The sequence below is a fragment of the Armigeres subalbatus genome, unplaced genomic scaffold (assembly GCF_024139115.2).
Source record: "Armigeres subalbatus isolate Guangzhou_Male unplaced genomic scaffold, GZ_Asu_2 Contig215, whole genome shotgun sequence".
In the NCBI taxonomy this organism is placed as follows: domain Eukaryota; kingdom Metazoa; phylum Arthropoda; class Insecta; order Diptera; family Culicidae; genus Armigeres; species Armigeres subalbatus.
Genome location: NW_026942951.1, coordinates 2,123 through 18,085, shown reverse-complemented (window position 1 = coordinate 18,085; position 15,963 = coordinate 2,123). Strand labels below are relative to the sequence as shown.

At 39.2% G+C, this 15,963-nt stretch overlaps 1 pseudogene; it reads right to left on the bottom strand.

Moving 5' to 3' along the window:
* Nucleotides 1–665: 665 nt before the first annotated feature.
* On the bottom strand, nt 666–7,235 carry LOC134203765 (uncharacterized; annotated as a pseudogene).
* Nucleotides 7,236–15,963: the final 8,728 nt, after the last annotated feature.

The following is a 15,963-nucleotide window of genomic DNA, read 5'->3' as shown; positions in this document are numbered from 1 at the left end:
GAAATTTTCTAAAATTGCTCTATAAAATTTGAAATTATTTCTCAGTCGATTTCCAAAAAAAATACCTTCAGGATTCTTGAGAAAATCCTCCAGGATTCCCACACAGCAAAAATAGTTGTTGAATATTACATCGAAATCGCTTCAACCCGTAGAATCCATTGGCTGTTGAATATTACACTGCGCGATGTACTAGAGTGCTTGCTGTGTAATGAAAGGAGGCGATGTAATTTCGATCGATGTAAAAAATAAAACTACGTAATCGAAGCGATGTAAATCAATACGATGTAAAAGCGTCCGAGCATATAGGTTCTCAATACTGGTATTTTCGGCTTATTAATCACTTATTAACTTTATTTTTATTGTTATTGCACATACAATATTTATTTGTGATCATTTTTTTTCTCTCTGTTATATTGAAAGTACATAGAATATTTATTGTATGCCCACAGATCGGGTTATTACCACACAGGTGCTGTAATAGTGTGCCATTCGGCAGATTCTTAGAATAAATTTCACTACTGATGGTTGGCAGTTACAGACTGGTGGCATTGTTCGTCAACTGGAAGACTAGGCAGGGTTTGTTATTGGGAGTAGCCACAGTCGGTCCGTAGGATTCATTGCCCTTATCGGTCTTTTCTGGAACAACCAGCTGTAATGACGGGGACGCAAGTTAACGTGAACACGAACTCCTGTTCGGTGAAATGGCATGTCGAGAGGTGAGCAGCTTCTTACTTATTAGAACACCCAGATTAATTCTAGATGAGTTGCCACCGTAGAAACAACTTTACTAAGTGGAGGTCGGTGGTCTATTAGATTCTGAAATACAAAAAAAAGTCTAGTTGAGCTGGTAAGAAACGATTTTTAAGATGATTCATTGAAATACGTATTGTTCCAAGATGATCCAAGAGAATATCTAGAACACAACAGAGGATTTCCCATAATCCACAAGATTTTAGGAGATGCCATGAACTCTTAAAAAGATTTTGCGGAGAAAGAAGAATTTCCTTAAGGATTTTTTTTTCAAGAAATTCTTTCAAAATACTGGAATACAAACACTTTACAAACAGTATAATAAGGTCACCTAGAAGGATTCCATTCGGAGATTCCGAAAAGAATGCTTCTATAAAATATTTTCTGGATTATTTAAATGCACTAAGGAAGATATTGAAGGAAATCTTATAGATATTTAGGGAAATCACTTGACTCTGAAAAGAGTTTCTATAAAATTCCGAATGGTATCCAATGGAATTCTGAAGGGATTCGCTCTGTTAATTGAAAATCTTCTAGGTTTCTAATGTGAATTTCCTCAGAATTCTGATAGAAATGAGTTTTTCTGAGTTTAAGTTGAAATCTTTGTGGGATTCCAGCTGTAAGAATTTCTGTTAAGGAATACAAAAGAAATCACTTTAAGGCTTTCAAATTTTTTTTTCTGGAATTTAGGAACGCACATTGTTAAGATCCTGAAAGTAAAGCTTTCGAGATTCCAAAAGCCATCTTTCTGAAAAAAAAAAGGGAATTTCCCATGGATTCTGACGGTGTAGGCAGTCATTCTAAAATTCGAGAACCGTTTTCGTCTGGAATTCTCAAAAAAACTTCTTGGATCTTAAAATGAAACTGAGTTTCCGTAATGCATTTTACTTACGGGTATCTCGCAGAACATCGTTCGTCGATTATGAAGGAAATTGCTAGGGGATTTCGCAGAGAATCTTTAAGGCGTTCCGGAAGGAATCTTTGTGGTCTCTTATAGAGAACCCTGGCACTTTGGAAGAAATTGTTCTGGAATTTCACATGGAGTCCAAGAGGTCCTAAGGAAATTTTGGAATTATGGAATCATTCTAGGATACTATGGAGATGCTTATGAGATCCACTGAAAGATCCTTCAACGATTTCCTGGCTCAAGGTAGCCTCACACCTCGGGATTTTTTTCCGCCGTATTTTGGCCCCAAATGTAAAATGTTTAGTAAAATGTCCCCAAATTCGTAAGGAAATTTAAGAGGAATTCCAAAGGGAATCATTCTGAGAGTTAGTTATAGGTAAGGCATCAAGAATTTCAAAAGGAATCCTAGGATGTCAAAGGGAATCCGTCTAGGGTTTTAGATGCCGTTTGGGATTGAAGAGTGGTTACGTGAGTAATTCCAGAGGCGTTTGTTTGATATGAGAGAAAAACCTTTGGAAACGCTTGTTAGGGATCCAAGAGAAATCCTTTTGGGTATCCAAAGATAACCACGGAGTTCCGAGAGGAGATTTTTCCGATTTTCGAAGGAAAATCTTTACAGCCCTCGACGGGAATACTTTCGGGATTCCAACGAGAATTCTTCCGGAATTCCGACGAAAATGCTTTTGCGAATACAATAGGAAAGCTTTTGGGACTTCTATGGAATCCTCCTGGAAATCTCTTCCGATATTCCGAAAGGGATTTCGAAGATTTCACAAAGTCGTTTTAAAAATTCCAGGGGAAATCCTTCCGGAAAAATTAAATCAACCGTTAAAAAGGTGAACGACGTAACATGTGTTGAGTGATACGTCTGTTTCTCTGTCTGTGTCCAGGATATCGGAAAGTTTCCTTCCGAGAGGTCGGAGAGAATTCTTCTAAGAGACCGAAGAGAATTCTTTCGGAAGATTGAACAGAATCCTTTCGGGAAATCGGAGGGAAATCTTCCAGGACTTTAGCGGAGCTTCGATGGGAATACTTTCGAGACTCCGATGGAAATCCCTCCAAGATTCCAATGCAAATCCTTCCAGGATTCCGACGGAAATCCTTCCGAGATTCCGACAAGAATCCTTTCAGGATTCATAATAAAATCATTCTGGGGTTCCATAGGAAATATTTACGTGATTTCGAAGTAAATCCTTCGAGAACTTGAAAAAGTCCGAGTTACTAGAGGGAATCCTACAGGATTTTCAGAATCCAGCCAAGATTCAGAAAGAAATCCTGCGCAGTTTCTAAAGAGAACTCAAAGGAAATCCTGCCGAGATTTCGAAGGTAATCCTGTGGTGATACTGTGATTCCAAATATAATACTCCCGTTGGAATCCCTAAACAGTAAACACTTCCCGTTGGAATCCCCAAACGATTCCCGTTGGCATCCCTAAAGGATTCCCGATGGTATCACTAAAGGATTCTTGTTGGTATCACTAAAGTATTCCCATTGGAATCCCAAAAGGATTCCCTTTGGAATCCTTAAACGATTCTCGTTGAAATCCTTCAACGATTCCCGTTGGAATCCCTAAAGGATCCCCGTTGGAATCCCTGAAGAATTTCCGTTGAAATCACTAAACGATTCCCGTTGGAGTCCCTAGAGTATACCTGTTACAATATCTGAAGGAATCCCGTTGCAATCCCTAAAGGATCCCCGTTGGAATCCCTAAACGATTCCCGTTGGAATCCCTACAGAATTCCTGTTGAAATCACTAAACGAATCCCGTTGGAATCCCTAAAGTATACCCACAGGTATACCTGTTACAATCCCTGAAGGAATCCCGTTGCAATCCCTAAAGGGGATGCAATTCAACGGGGATGTTGGAATCCCTAAACGATTCCCGTTGAAATCCTTAAACTATTCCCGTTGGAATTCCTAAAGGATCACCGTGGGAGTCCTTAACGGATTCCCGTTGGTTTTACTAAAGTATTCCCGTTGAAAACCCTAAAGGATTCCCGTTCCAATCCCCACAGAATTCCCGTTGGAATCCCTTAACCATACCCGTTGGAATCTCAAGGATTCATGTTGTAATCCTAAAAGGATTGCCGTTGGGAACCCTAAACGATTCCCGTTGGAATCCCTAAAGGATTCCCGTTGGTTTTACTAAAAACCCACAGAATTCCTGTACTAAAAGGATTCCTGTTGGAACCCCTAAACGATTCACATTGGAACCCTTAAACAATTTCAGTTGAATCCCTAAACGATTCCCTTTGGAATCCCTAAAAGATTTCCGTTGCAATCCCCAAAAGAATTCCTATTGGAATCCCTAAAGGATCCCCGTTGGAACCCCTAAAAAATTCCCGTTGCAATCCCTAAAGCAAAAACATCAACCGAGGATTCTTGATATTTGGAGAAATTGAGACTCATCTTCTCGGGTAGCTCCGGTAATTTCCCATTACCGCAGATGTTCGTCCGTTTGGTTCCGCCTTATCCACAACTCGGTGGCCAGCTCAAATCGGCACGAGCCTTATACCGATTTTATTTAATTATGAGCTGATATGGTATGCATTTGGATTCGATTGTTTTTTATTTTCACTCCAAACGTTAAGAATCTCAAAGTCGCATTTAAATTTTCCAACTATTCGAAATATCCAATCAGAACTATAGTTACGGAAAACAACTTTCAAAACTCGGTTTCTGAAGGACTTCTACCAGAATTTGAGATATATTTAGCTGACATTGATGCATTACAATAGCAATGGTAACCGTTCACCAAAATATCCGCATCACTTTCCCAAATCCGCGCAAGGATTACAACTCGTTCGTGCAAACCATTCCAACCGACGACGCCACCTAACTATTCCACCTATTCGTTTACATTGCGATCGGTCAACACAAAATAAAAACAAAAATCAGAAAGTTATCCGACGCCCAAAAAGTTGCTTGACCGCCCAAAAATGAAACCCTTTCGTTGAAGCAGCAAAAAAGTGATTGTAAACATGCTCATAAAGGTATCGATTGTTTTCGGTTTTGATCGATTTCGGCAAAATCAATTACCCACAAAAGCTTAACCTTGGATGACGCGAAGGCTAAGGTTCAGTCCGGCTCTCAATTAAAAAAAAAACAAATGGAAAAACTGCTGCACTCCGCCGGATCGCGTTGGTTGTTTGGGTTTGACGTCAGCCTGCGAATGGCGCGTCGTTTCAAATTTCCAACGGCAACTGAATAAAAAGGGAATGGATACTTACGATCGAGGTCACCGATGTACTTCATGGTGATTTCGCAGTGCCCCAGACGGCGGACACGATCGGGTAGAGCTTTCGTACCTTGAGCCCCCGGAATGCCACCATATTGACCGTCGACGATGAAACTGAGCGTTCCCTCGTCCATGTCTAACGCTACTAGGAATTTGTCCGGCACTAGGAAGGTCTCGTCTGGCTTAAGTATCGCGGGGTACGTGACACCGGGGCAGGTTTTCGAATTGTGGTACAGCATATTGCGTTCCAAGTCCCAGCCCCAACTCTGGTCGTTCGAACCGACCAGACTTTGATAACCTACGGAGTCCCTCGGATGTGGCAACACCGATCACAGCATGTGTACCTTGCTGCCGCGTCGACCAGAACACTTCCCACACGTGCAGACCCTTGGTGAAGCCCACCTTGCCCCGTATGCAGTCTGTGCTCTGTGCCACCGGGTGCCGGTGGAATGTCATCTTGTCGTCCTCCTTCACAAACACATTGAGCGAGCGGTCCTCCGAGTTCCAGGAATATTTGATCTGCGTTTCGCGAGCGGCCGGTGGCATATCGAGCAGGAGATCAAGTCGGGCCGGACGCTGGAAGTGCGCCGCCAGTTCCACGGGATCTTTGGGATAAAGGGCGATGGTTGGTCGCGGCTGCTGACCGTTTTGACACCTCCACTGATCTTTTGGCCAATGTTCATGCCAGGGTGAGCCCCGCTATTAGTACGACTGCTGCGGGTGCTTCGGATGGCAACCTTGTACGAAACTCGAATGCGCTCAAACTCACGGGGATCGATGCGGTTCAGGACCACGCGGGGCAGTAACGTTGAGGTGGATGACAATATACTCTGTGGACGGCGGCGATCGCTTGACCTTACCACCGGACCCCGGCTACTTTTGTATCTGCAAGGAGAACAAAACGGAAATGCTGTTAGTGATTTTTGTTAGCGTGAAAGTAATAAATAATGACAAAAAACTTTGAAGGAATTTTAGCGATCTAATTTAAATATTGCCATCCTATCGCAGATCGTCAGACAAATTAACACACAGGTTAAGAAAGGTTGATATACTTGCTTGAGATAGCCGTATGGATTGCAGTTTTTACTTTGGACAGAAAACGCAGAAAACGTAAATAAAACGTGACGTGAGGAATCTGTCAAAACTCACAGCAAACACTTTCAAATAAATTTACCATAATGTGAGTAAAATACACTAGCGCCTCTGGCGGTGCTGGTCTCGTCAGCTCATCTGGGTTGCATGAATTTTAAATCGGTTCTTCGGGACTCCGATGTCCCGGTTATTAGTTCCTGACCCAGCTCCGTAGAGCTTATGTATATACGAGCCTATATGAAAATAACTAATGAGCAATGTAATTGTGTAAATGATTAAAAAATATATATAATTAAAATTTGGGTTTATTTTTAACTTTTTACGCCATATTCAGGAAATGCTCACGAAATAATTGAGTTTGACAGAACCACCTGAACCAATTTTTCGGGGTACACTGACAGTGTACTGGAGCTGTCAAGTTGCTCACGGGTTGGTATATGATGGCTTCTTCCCGTAGTACACCTCATAGGGGGTTTTGTTTGACGATGATATTGGTAAACGGTTTTGAATTTAATTTGCGGTTGCTAGGGCTTCTCCCCAGAACCTTTCTTCCAGTTTTGATTCTGCTAACATACATCTCATCATTTCGACCAGGTATCGATTCTTTCTTTCTGCTACACCATTTTGCTGAGGGCTATAGGGAGCGGTTTGCTGCATCCGGATTCCATAATTAGCACAAAATTGTTTCAATTTACCGTTGGTGAATTCTCCTCCACCGTCTGCCCGCATGATTCTTGGTTTTCTTCCAAATTGATTTTCCATTAAACTAACATACTCTTGGATCTTGATAAAAGTTTCAGATTTGCATCTCATCAAGTATACTTCAGTATAACGGGAGAAATCATCAATGATCACCAGACAAAATCGGTTTCCGCTCGGTGTACACTCTTCGAATGGTCCACACAAGTCCATATGAATGATATGAATCAAGTCACCCACGGCAACTGTTCTGCTTTCCGATTCTATCGGGAATGAAATACGGCTTTGTTTTCCTTCACAGCACGTGCCACAGATGGTTTGAACCCCACAGTTATGCATCATCAAACCGGTTCCCATTTCGTCGCGCACAATTCGCATAATCGCATCCGCGTTCCGGTGTCCTAACCGGCGATGCCACAAATGAATACATTGTTGGGAATGGTCGGCCACAGTAACCAATACTCTTTCGGGTCCAGCCTTCAAATGATATAAACTGCCTCGCCGCTCTCCTATCAGGTAAACCACATCATTCTTCACTATCTTGCACATTGTTTGGTTGAATATAACTTCGAATCCTTCATCGGTTATTTTGCTAACACTTAATAAACTTCCAGAAAGCGCTGGTACATGATAGACATCAGATAGTTGAACCTTAACTGCTTTGCCTTCATCATTAACGCCTCGGAATACACCTGTACCAACGCCAGTTCCTTGAACTTTATTTCTCCGCGAAGCATCCAATCTATCCAGCAAACGTACATCATTCGTCATATGAGAAATGCGCCAGAGTCCAATAACCACAATGCGTCACCAGTGTGCTCACCAGCCGCCAAACACATTTCGATTTCATCATTCACTGCTAGCTTTACCTTTTGATCTCTGGGCTTCTGCTGCTTTCTCTTGTCATTGATGAACTTTCTACAATCCCGACGAAAATGACCTTCTACTCCACAATAATGGCAGGTTACCTTCTGTTTCATGGATAGTTTGTTTGTCTCATCTCCACCAGTTCGTAACACCTTTTCCATCGATTGGTTTTCTTCACGTAGCTTCCATTCATCAAGGTGCTTACCTTTCACATACTCCAAGGTTAGATCCGCTTCTGGTCGACTCTCCAACGCCGTAATGAGACTTCCATATGATTCCGGTAAGCTTGATAAAATCATGGCCACTATCCAGTGCTCCTTCAGCTCTTCTCCCATAGCAATCAGCCGGTTGGTTAGGCAGGTTATCTCGTTCAAATGTTCAGACATGCTTCCTCCTTCCAACAGCCTCATAGGAACATGACCGTTCATGGTAAGTTCGTAATGCGTCCCACATCTCCTTACTCGACGATGCTCGAATAACATGCGAAAGTTGCCCATCTTCAACTGAGAGCCCAATGAGTGCACGTGCCTTCGCATCTTTCGTGATCCAATCTGCCGGCGGATTTTGAGGCTTCTGTTCATTGACGACGCTCAACAGGTCCTCTTGAATCAGTACAAGCTCCATTCGAAATTTCCATACCGCATAGTTGGAATCACCAAGCTTCTTGAAAGACGTCTTGAGATCACTCATCGTACTCGAATCTCTCGGAATAGCTGGTAACGATTTCACAGTTTGGATTGAGTTATCCTCTTCAATGAGTTCTTCTGGGCTCATAACCTATTGGTAATTGAGCAGACAAATGACCAAACACGTCTTTACTGTTTGAAGTGTAATTCAGGAATGATTTATTTTCTACAAATTATACGTATGTCAATGAACAGTGTAACAGGTTGCCTACTATGATCAATGAGTTGCTTTGTACTTCAACAGATTCAACAGTATAAGAGTAAAATCAGCAGTGATTCAAATCGTTCGGGGTTGTCAGTTTGAATATGAATCTGAAACATTGAATTTCCCAGCAGCTGTTCTAGATTCAGTTTTTATACCAGTGACTGGTACTGTCAAAAAAATAAAACTGGTATAACGCTCCGTTCTATTTTCTGCAGATTTGAACCACGATTGAATCACGAGATTCAAATATTTTTCAATTGTTTTGGTGTATGGATGCGTCATTTTATCTACGGATCAATCCACTTTGCAATTCCGGCGCCTTTCTTGGCAGTAACATAATGATTTCAATTAATTGAAAATTTGAAAAACATGAATAGAACACTGCTGGGGAAACCAGCGAGTTTGTTCTATTTTGCTCCAGATGCAAACTAGAATAGTGGTCGAAAATTTAGAATCCAACTGAATCACTCCTGATTTCACCCTAAGATTCCTAATGTCGTTCCTGTTCGCGTGACTAACATCTAGGTTACTTCGACCTAACAGCCAAAGTACCGGTACTACAAGTGTCAAATCGATGTTGTTGATCGAACCAAACATGCATTACAACATGATGCATAAATTATGGCCAATTTGAAGCATAATTTGGCAAAATAATGTAAATGACTACAGCGCCACTAGCGTTCTAGTACTTATGCTTCTACTGTTTCCATAGAAGTACCATAGATATAATTAAGTACTGTCAGATAATCTGCACAGTAGTGGATTACCCGTTATTTAGATTAATTTCTTGTACAATTTGCAGCCAGAAAAACAAATGAATTTCACACTCGGCACTCTGACAACTTCCAGAAATAGTTACATGGGTCTTCCCCAAGGTTCTGACTGTTTGGGCCAGATATTTAGGGATCGAGTTTTCTCAGACCGCAAAAAACTCAGTTGGTTGTGTTTACTAAGAAGCGGTACTCTTATACACTACACATTTGTTTCGACCGCGGTCACTGCACTGGTTCTATTGTTCTATACTTTTAGCCGAACCACCGCACAAAAGTAGAGCGCAAAAACCAACCACACTGGAAGACGGTCGAAACGAGACTCTTAGAAGCTGATGGAGCGCTTATTCAACTAAAAATAGTCTTCTCCAGCTAAAATAATAGATTATTCAGCTTGAATTGTTTGTTGGGACACTTGTTCTAGATAACGCCGATACAATACTTGAACTGACTTGTCGTTCAAGATTTCTGAGAGTTTATCTCAACTATGTACATATCATCAGATCTTTGTCTTCCGTGTTATAATCCACCTCAAGTTCCCTTCACCAATGACAGTTCCTCAATTGAATACGATCTGTCCATGAAACATGCTATTCATGGGATGCTATCTATTCCCTCGCTTTTTTTCTGAAAAATATGAACATGTCAATTGCAACAACAGATATTTCTCTGATGGTTCCCACATTAACGGATCCACTGGCGTCGGTGTTTTCAATGTAACTTCAACCACCTTCCGAAAACTTCAGGAACCGTGTTCGGTATATGTTGCTGAGCTGGCAGCAATTAACTTCGCTTTGGGGACAATTTCAAATCAGCCCGTAGACCATTATCTCAGGCACTCCGGTCGATGAAACCTGTTAAGCACGCATCCTACTTTCTTTCAAACATAAGAGAGCAGATGCGTGTTTTGGTCGAAAGATTACCTTTGTTTGGGTCCCTTCTCACTGCTTAATCTACGGAAATGAGATGGCGGACTCGTTGGCAAAGGTGAGCGCACAGGAAGGTGAGGTTTATGATAGACAATTCTCGAGCAACGAGTTTTTCCGATTAGTCCGCCAGATTACTCTTTTAAGGTGGCAAACGAATTGGACACGCAACGAACTTGGACAGTGGCTATTTTCCATAATTCCTAAAGTTTCTGAGAGAGGTGGGGACTTCAGTCGAGGTCGAGTGATGTCGAGGCTTAATATGTCCTATTCACTAAACGCACATCTGTACAGAATAAACCTTGTCGATAGCAACTAATGTAGGTGAGGAGCTGGTTACGATGACATCGATCACGTAGTTTGGTTGGGCCGCACGGACCGGTTCATTTCACCGAAGAAAATTGTGGATGTTCAGGAGAAAATGAAGTTTATATTACAATCCAATTCGGCTGCTGCTCCGAGCAGCTGGAATAACCTAAACCCATATTCCTACCCCGTCCGTCCTGAATTAAGTAATTTTTAACCTTGAGTCACCACGAGTATTACGGTCTACGTCCCTTTTCCCTACTAACTGTTAATGATAAGATGATACTGATTGTAAAAATATCATACTTAAGAATAGCGGCTCCTCAAAGTGTCACACACGACTGAGCCTACCAAATAAATGAAATGATAAAAAAAAATCCAATCCGGCTGATGTCATTATTTTTGGCTTGGTGGCCACAAGGATTTGAAACTGCCGCCTGTTTTCATTTATGTTGGGGTTAAAATCAATACCGAAGTGTATATCGGTATTTTAAAGGATCAAGTGCTTCCCTGGGTGAAGGCCAAATTTTCCGATGATCATAACGTTGTCCTACGGCATGATGGAGCGCCATGTCACACGTCCAATCGAACCAACAATGGCAGAAGAACAAAATGAAATTTTGGTGGATAGATTTGTGGCCCCCTAGTAGCCCGTATCTTAATCCGTTGGGTAATACGATTGGGGCATATGTAGAAGCCGAGCCTGCAAATCATCGCACCCTTGTGGGAAGACCCTAACGTCAACCCTAACATGCACATGGCAATTGATGTCGGAGGACTAGGTTCGAAAGATGTGTTTTAGCTCCGGTGTCGTCTTGAAGATATTTTTAATAAAAATTGAGCACACATTCAGTAAATTTGTTTGCAAGGGCCTTATAATGATAACTGAACTCGAAAATGTTGATATTTTTGCTTGGAGCAGTTCAAATGGGATTTGAAAGAAATGGAACCAATTTTCGCATTATTTTCTGCCGCACCCTGTACATATCAAAAAGAACCGTGGCTCCGTACAGTGTTATACATGCCTGAGCCTTCCAAATAAACGAACTTGAAAAAAAAAGCATCTTATCTAAGTCTGTTAGAAATACTGGAAAGCTTCTCGAAAGTTAGAATTTAGGAATATATTTTTTTTCAACAAAAAAAAAATCACAGACGACATCGCCAATCTTCCTCTATAGTTTATTACCTCTATTGTTCAGACTAGCTTCGAGCTATTGACGTCGCGATTGAGAGGCCCCAACTATCCCCAATCCATAATCGTTTCGTTGCATGATGTGTGAAAAGTGTGCGTTATTACATGCTGCTTTTTATTAATCACACCTTCATTGATATTTGGTTGAATTTCTTCTACCTAGTAACTTCTGGACGAAGACTCAAACAGCAAGGCTGGTATACGTGTCCAAAAGATATTTTAGATACTAGATAAAGATTGTCGCTGTCGTCGCTGTCCGGAACATCTTTTGCTGGCGAGGATAGGGGAGCTAAATGTCAAAGAAGGAAAATCCATACGATTTGACAGGTATGTACCACACATGTTTCGGACAGCAGAACAAAGGGAACCGAAGCGACAATATTTATCTAGTAACTAAATTATCTTTTACGTGTCCTTAGGGGCCATCCAGAAACCACGTGGTCATATTTTTGAAGATTTTCAACCCCCCCTCCCCCATGTGGCTTATCGTGGTCATTTGGCAGACCCCCCTCCCCCCCCCCTATGACCACGTGGTTTTTTTTCAAGTACAAAAATTAAAAAAAAAGCTTATGTCAATTTTTAAGATGGACAATTTCAATTGATTCAAAATTAAACTAAACCCAGCATGGAAATTATAAATTTTCATGAAGTCGAAAATTTTGATTATGTTATCATGTTGTAATGTGTATCAGGTATTAGGATATCTAGAACTCACACACCTTCAATGCTTCAGGAGGATACAAAAAAATGTGGGCTCATGAATATCTTATAAAATTTCGAGAAAAGTGTTTTTTAAAAACTATAAAGTTCATCACTGAATATCCCTATAGATTCCTTAGAGTATTTGGGACCTTCCATAGCTCTGGAGCTACTGAAAATTCTTAAGATATTAACCTCAGCGAAGCATCTGAACTGAACTTATACAATGAAAGGTTTATCAGAGAATCACAAAGTTAATATGTAATATTAGAGATGCAAATGAAACCTCCTACTGTTGTTTCTTTTGAGTAGAATTCCTGTAGAAATTTCATTATTGTTTTCAGAATCATCAATATTAGAAATAAATATTTATAAATTTTTTTTTTTGCTAATATTGCTAATATTGATTTATTCATGAAAATTTTGTATTTCTCCATTGAACATTTTCATTTATTTATGGAAAGTTCTTATTTCATAATTGCAATTTTTGCTTTTACAAGTGCTAATTTATTATTGATGTGTGTATTATTGTTCTTTATTGCCAATTTCCTATTTTATTATGGAAAATTTCTATTTTTTCTCTACTAAAGAGATTTTAAATCCAGAGCTGGCTCATCTCTCAAAATTTCTAATTCTTCATTGAAATTTTATTTTGATATCGACTCGTGGAAGCAAATGATGCCGTACTAAAAATATTTTCTCGGTCACTCTGATGGTTCTTGGAATAATTTTTCAAGTAACTTCTATTCCACATCTCGAATATGCTTCAGTCAATGGTCCTTTCATAAGCGACTCATATAAAAATGGATGTATTATAGACCAATTATTCGGATCATTCGATTTATCCAATTAACCAACTTATGAGCTATGTATGATATAATATCCCAGTAGGTCCATTTGGTTAATATGACTTCAATTATTATTTATACAAGCTTACTACAGACTTTTTAGTTTATACAAAACGTCCTGGAACTACTTGATCATTCAAGTCCGTGAACCCAGTGCTTCTAAGGCCCTACAAAACAGTTTGCGAACAAACCTCATAGTCATTGCGCAACTTGCTGTTGACTCAAGATAATTTTGAGTACCTTGTCTCTTGGATCTCATGTTAATGTAAATTAGGGTCATATGTTTATTTCATCGGTATATACCCATACCGATGATGATAACATTGCAAATGTCTTAATTGATCTGGTAGATTCGTGGGTTGAACTTGAGAGAATTTTGAAGTACCTTGAGCATCTCGTGTTCCTGAATATTAATCACTGGCTTAACCTTCAGAATGACCCATCTTATCTGACCACCCATCTGTTTAGAATGATTCAAACATTTAAACTTTATTTACACGCTCTTAGAATCGAAATCTTCCCAAGGTTTTGGATATCTGAGTTTTCATGGTCAGTCAAATTTGAGCTCCCATATTTTTTCTGTAAAGCCAATATCTAGATGAACAATTTTACTGAAGAAAATGGTGGCCTAGCTTTCTTTTGTGATTTTATAGACAATCTAAAACGCTGGGCATATATGACCCTTCATTCCTGAAAGATTTGAGATTTATTTTAGAATTCAATTTCAATCGTTATTTTAACACTATTTTTTAGCTTAGATTATTTTAGGAATTGGAGAGTTTTTTTCTGGAACACTGCCACTTTTTTTTCATATCGCAGGAATCTCCTTAGATTTTAAAAGCGTTTTATTTAGAATTTCATGTTGATTTTTTAAATGCAAGCTTCTCTATGTCATAAACTTTTTCATGCGCACTACTTGAATTTCGTGCATTTAGAACATTTAGGTGCATTATTAATTTTTTCGATCAATTATGATAATTATTTAATATCATAAAAGCTAGGCTTCTTAATAAGAAAATTTTTTTGAGCTTTTTAGTGGAATGTTTTCACCTGTTTAAGACGAGTTTATTCCATTGAATTCCACTTACTTAATTGTATCTTGACAGATACGTATTTCGACCTCAGTAAGGCCGTCTTCAGTGGAGTCGAGTCAAGTACGAGACACTGAAGACGGCCTTACTTTTGAGGTTGAAATACGTATCTGTCAAGATACAATTAAGTGATGGAATTCAATGGGATTGTATAAACTCGTCTTATGACAGGTAGGCTTCTTAAGCCTAAATTATTGTCTACATTTATTGCTTGGATTAATTTTAAATTCCGAGATCTTCTGAATTTTCAAGAATAATTATTCTAGAGTTGCAAGGAAAACCCTTCGGAATATTGGCAAGAAATTCTTCGGAGTCTCCTGAAAATCTTTTAGAATTTCAACAACATTTTTCCGAAATTCTGTGGAAGAGTTCCGAAAATGGTCGGTAGAAATTTTTAAGAACTAAAAGAATCCGTAGAAGGATCCGAAATGCATATTTACGATGAAAATTCCAATAAACATCAAATTCCGAAGAATTTCAAGTATAAAAAATACAGCTTACTTGGTTTACAGAGTCTCTAAAAGATTTTTTTTTCCAAAATCCTGGGCAACTTTAATGAATCTTCAAAGGAAATTCTCCTAAATTTCCAATGGATTTTTTTTCGTTTCCAAAAGAAATTCTTAGAAATTTTCAGCAGTTTTTTTAATTTCCAAAAGAAATTTCCGATGTATATTCCTAAGATTTTCCAGTAGAAAATCGAAAAAGTTCATCTGAATCACAAATAATGAATTTCCTGAGGAAATTCGATGTTTTACAAGTGGAAATAACGAAAAAAATGTACTTTTGTAGTACTTGTGAAGGTTGTACTTTTGAAGCATTTCCAGTAGAAATTCCTTAAAAAATTAAATCAAAATTTTAAAGAATTTCTGATGTGAAAACTCCTTAAACTTTCTAAATCATTTCATGTGCATCTTTGCATGGTAAAGATTTAAAGCAATGTTTAGCTGAACCTACAAAGAAATCAAAATGACATCCCGAAGAAGAATGAATTCCCGATGAAATTTTGAAATGATTTCTGGTTCAAATTCAAAAAACATGAACCTTGAGAATTCTAAAGATTTATTGTTTGAAAATCCAAAGAATTTTTAAAGGTAATCCATAGACTCTTCCGTGGAAATTCTAAATAATGTCTCGAATAAAAAATACGGAAAATTTAAAAAATGTGATAGAACTCACAAAGAGCGTAAAATGTATTCCGAAAAATTTTCATTTCAAAATTCCAAAATAGAAAAAAAATCAACGGAAATATCAAAGTGTTTCATGTGATATTGGCTCCATATTCCAACTGGAAGTTGGTCTGCTTTTCAACTTAGTATATTCTATTAGCATTTCCTCAGTTATAAATTGAAAGCTATATAAACCAGCCATTGCACGATTATATATCTTGTGTAGCAAGTACGATGGATACACTATACCTAGGGTGTCGAGAATGTTTTCCAACCGAAAACATCCTAGACAGGAACGAGAATCGAACTCGTCATCTCCGGGTTGGCAATCCTACACCTTTGCTCGCAAGGCTAACTGGAGACTGAACATTTTGAAGTGCACTCTTTAAAATGTTCGAAAAACTTCTTTTGTAAATGAAGAAGAATTTCTGGTGAAGATTCGGAAGAACTTGTCGAAGAAATTCATTAGAATGTTTTTCCACCGAAAATTATATGTAGGGGGAATGACGGCTTTGGCAGGT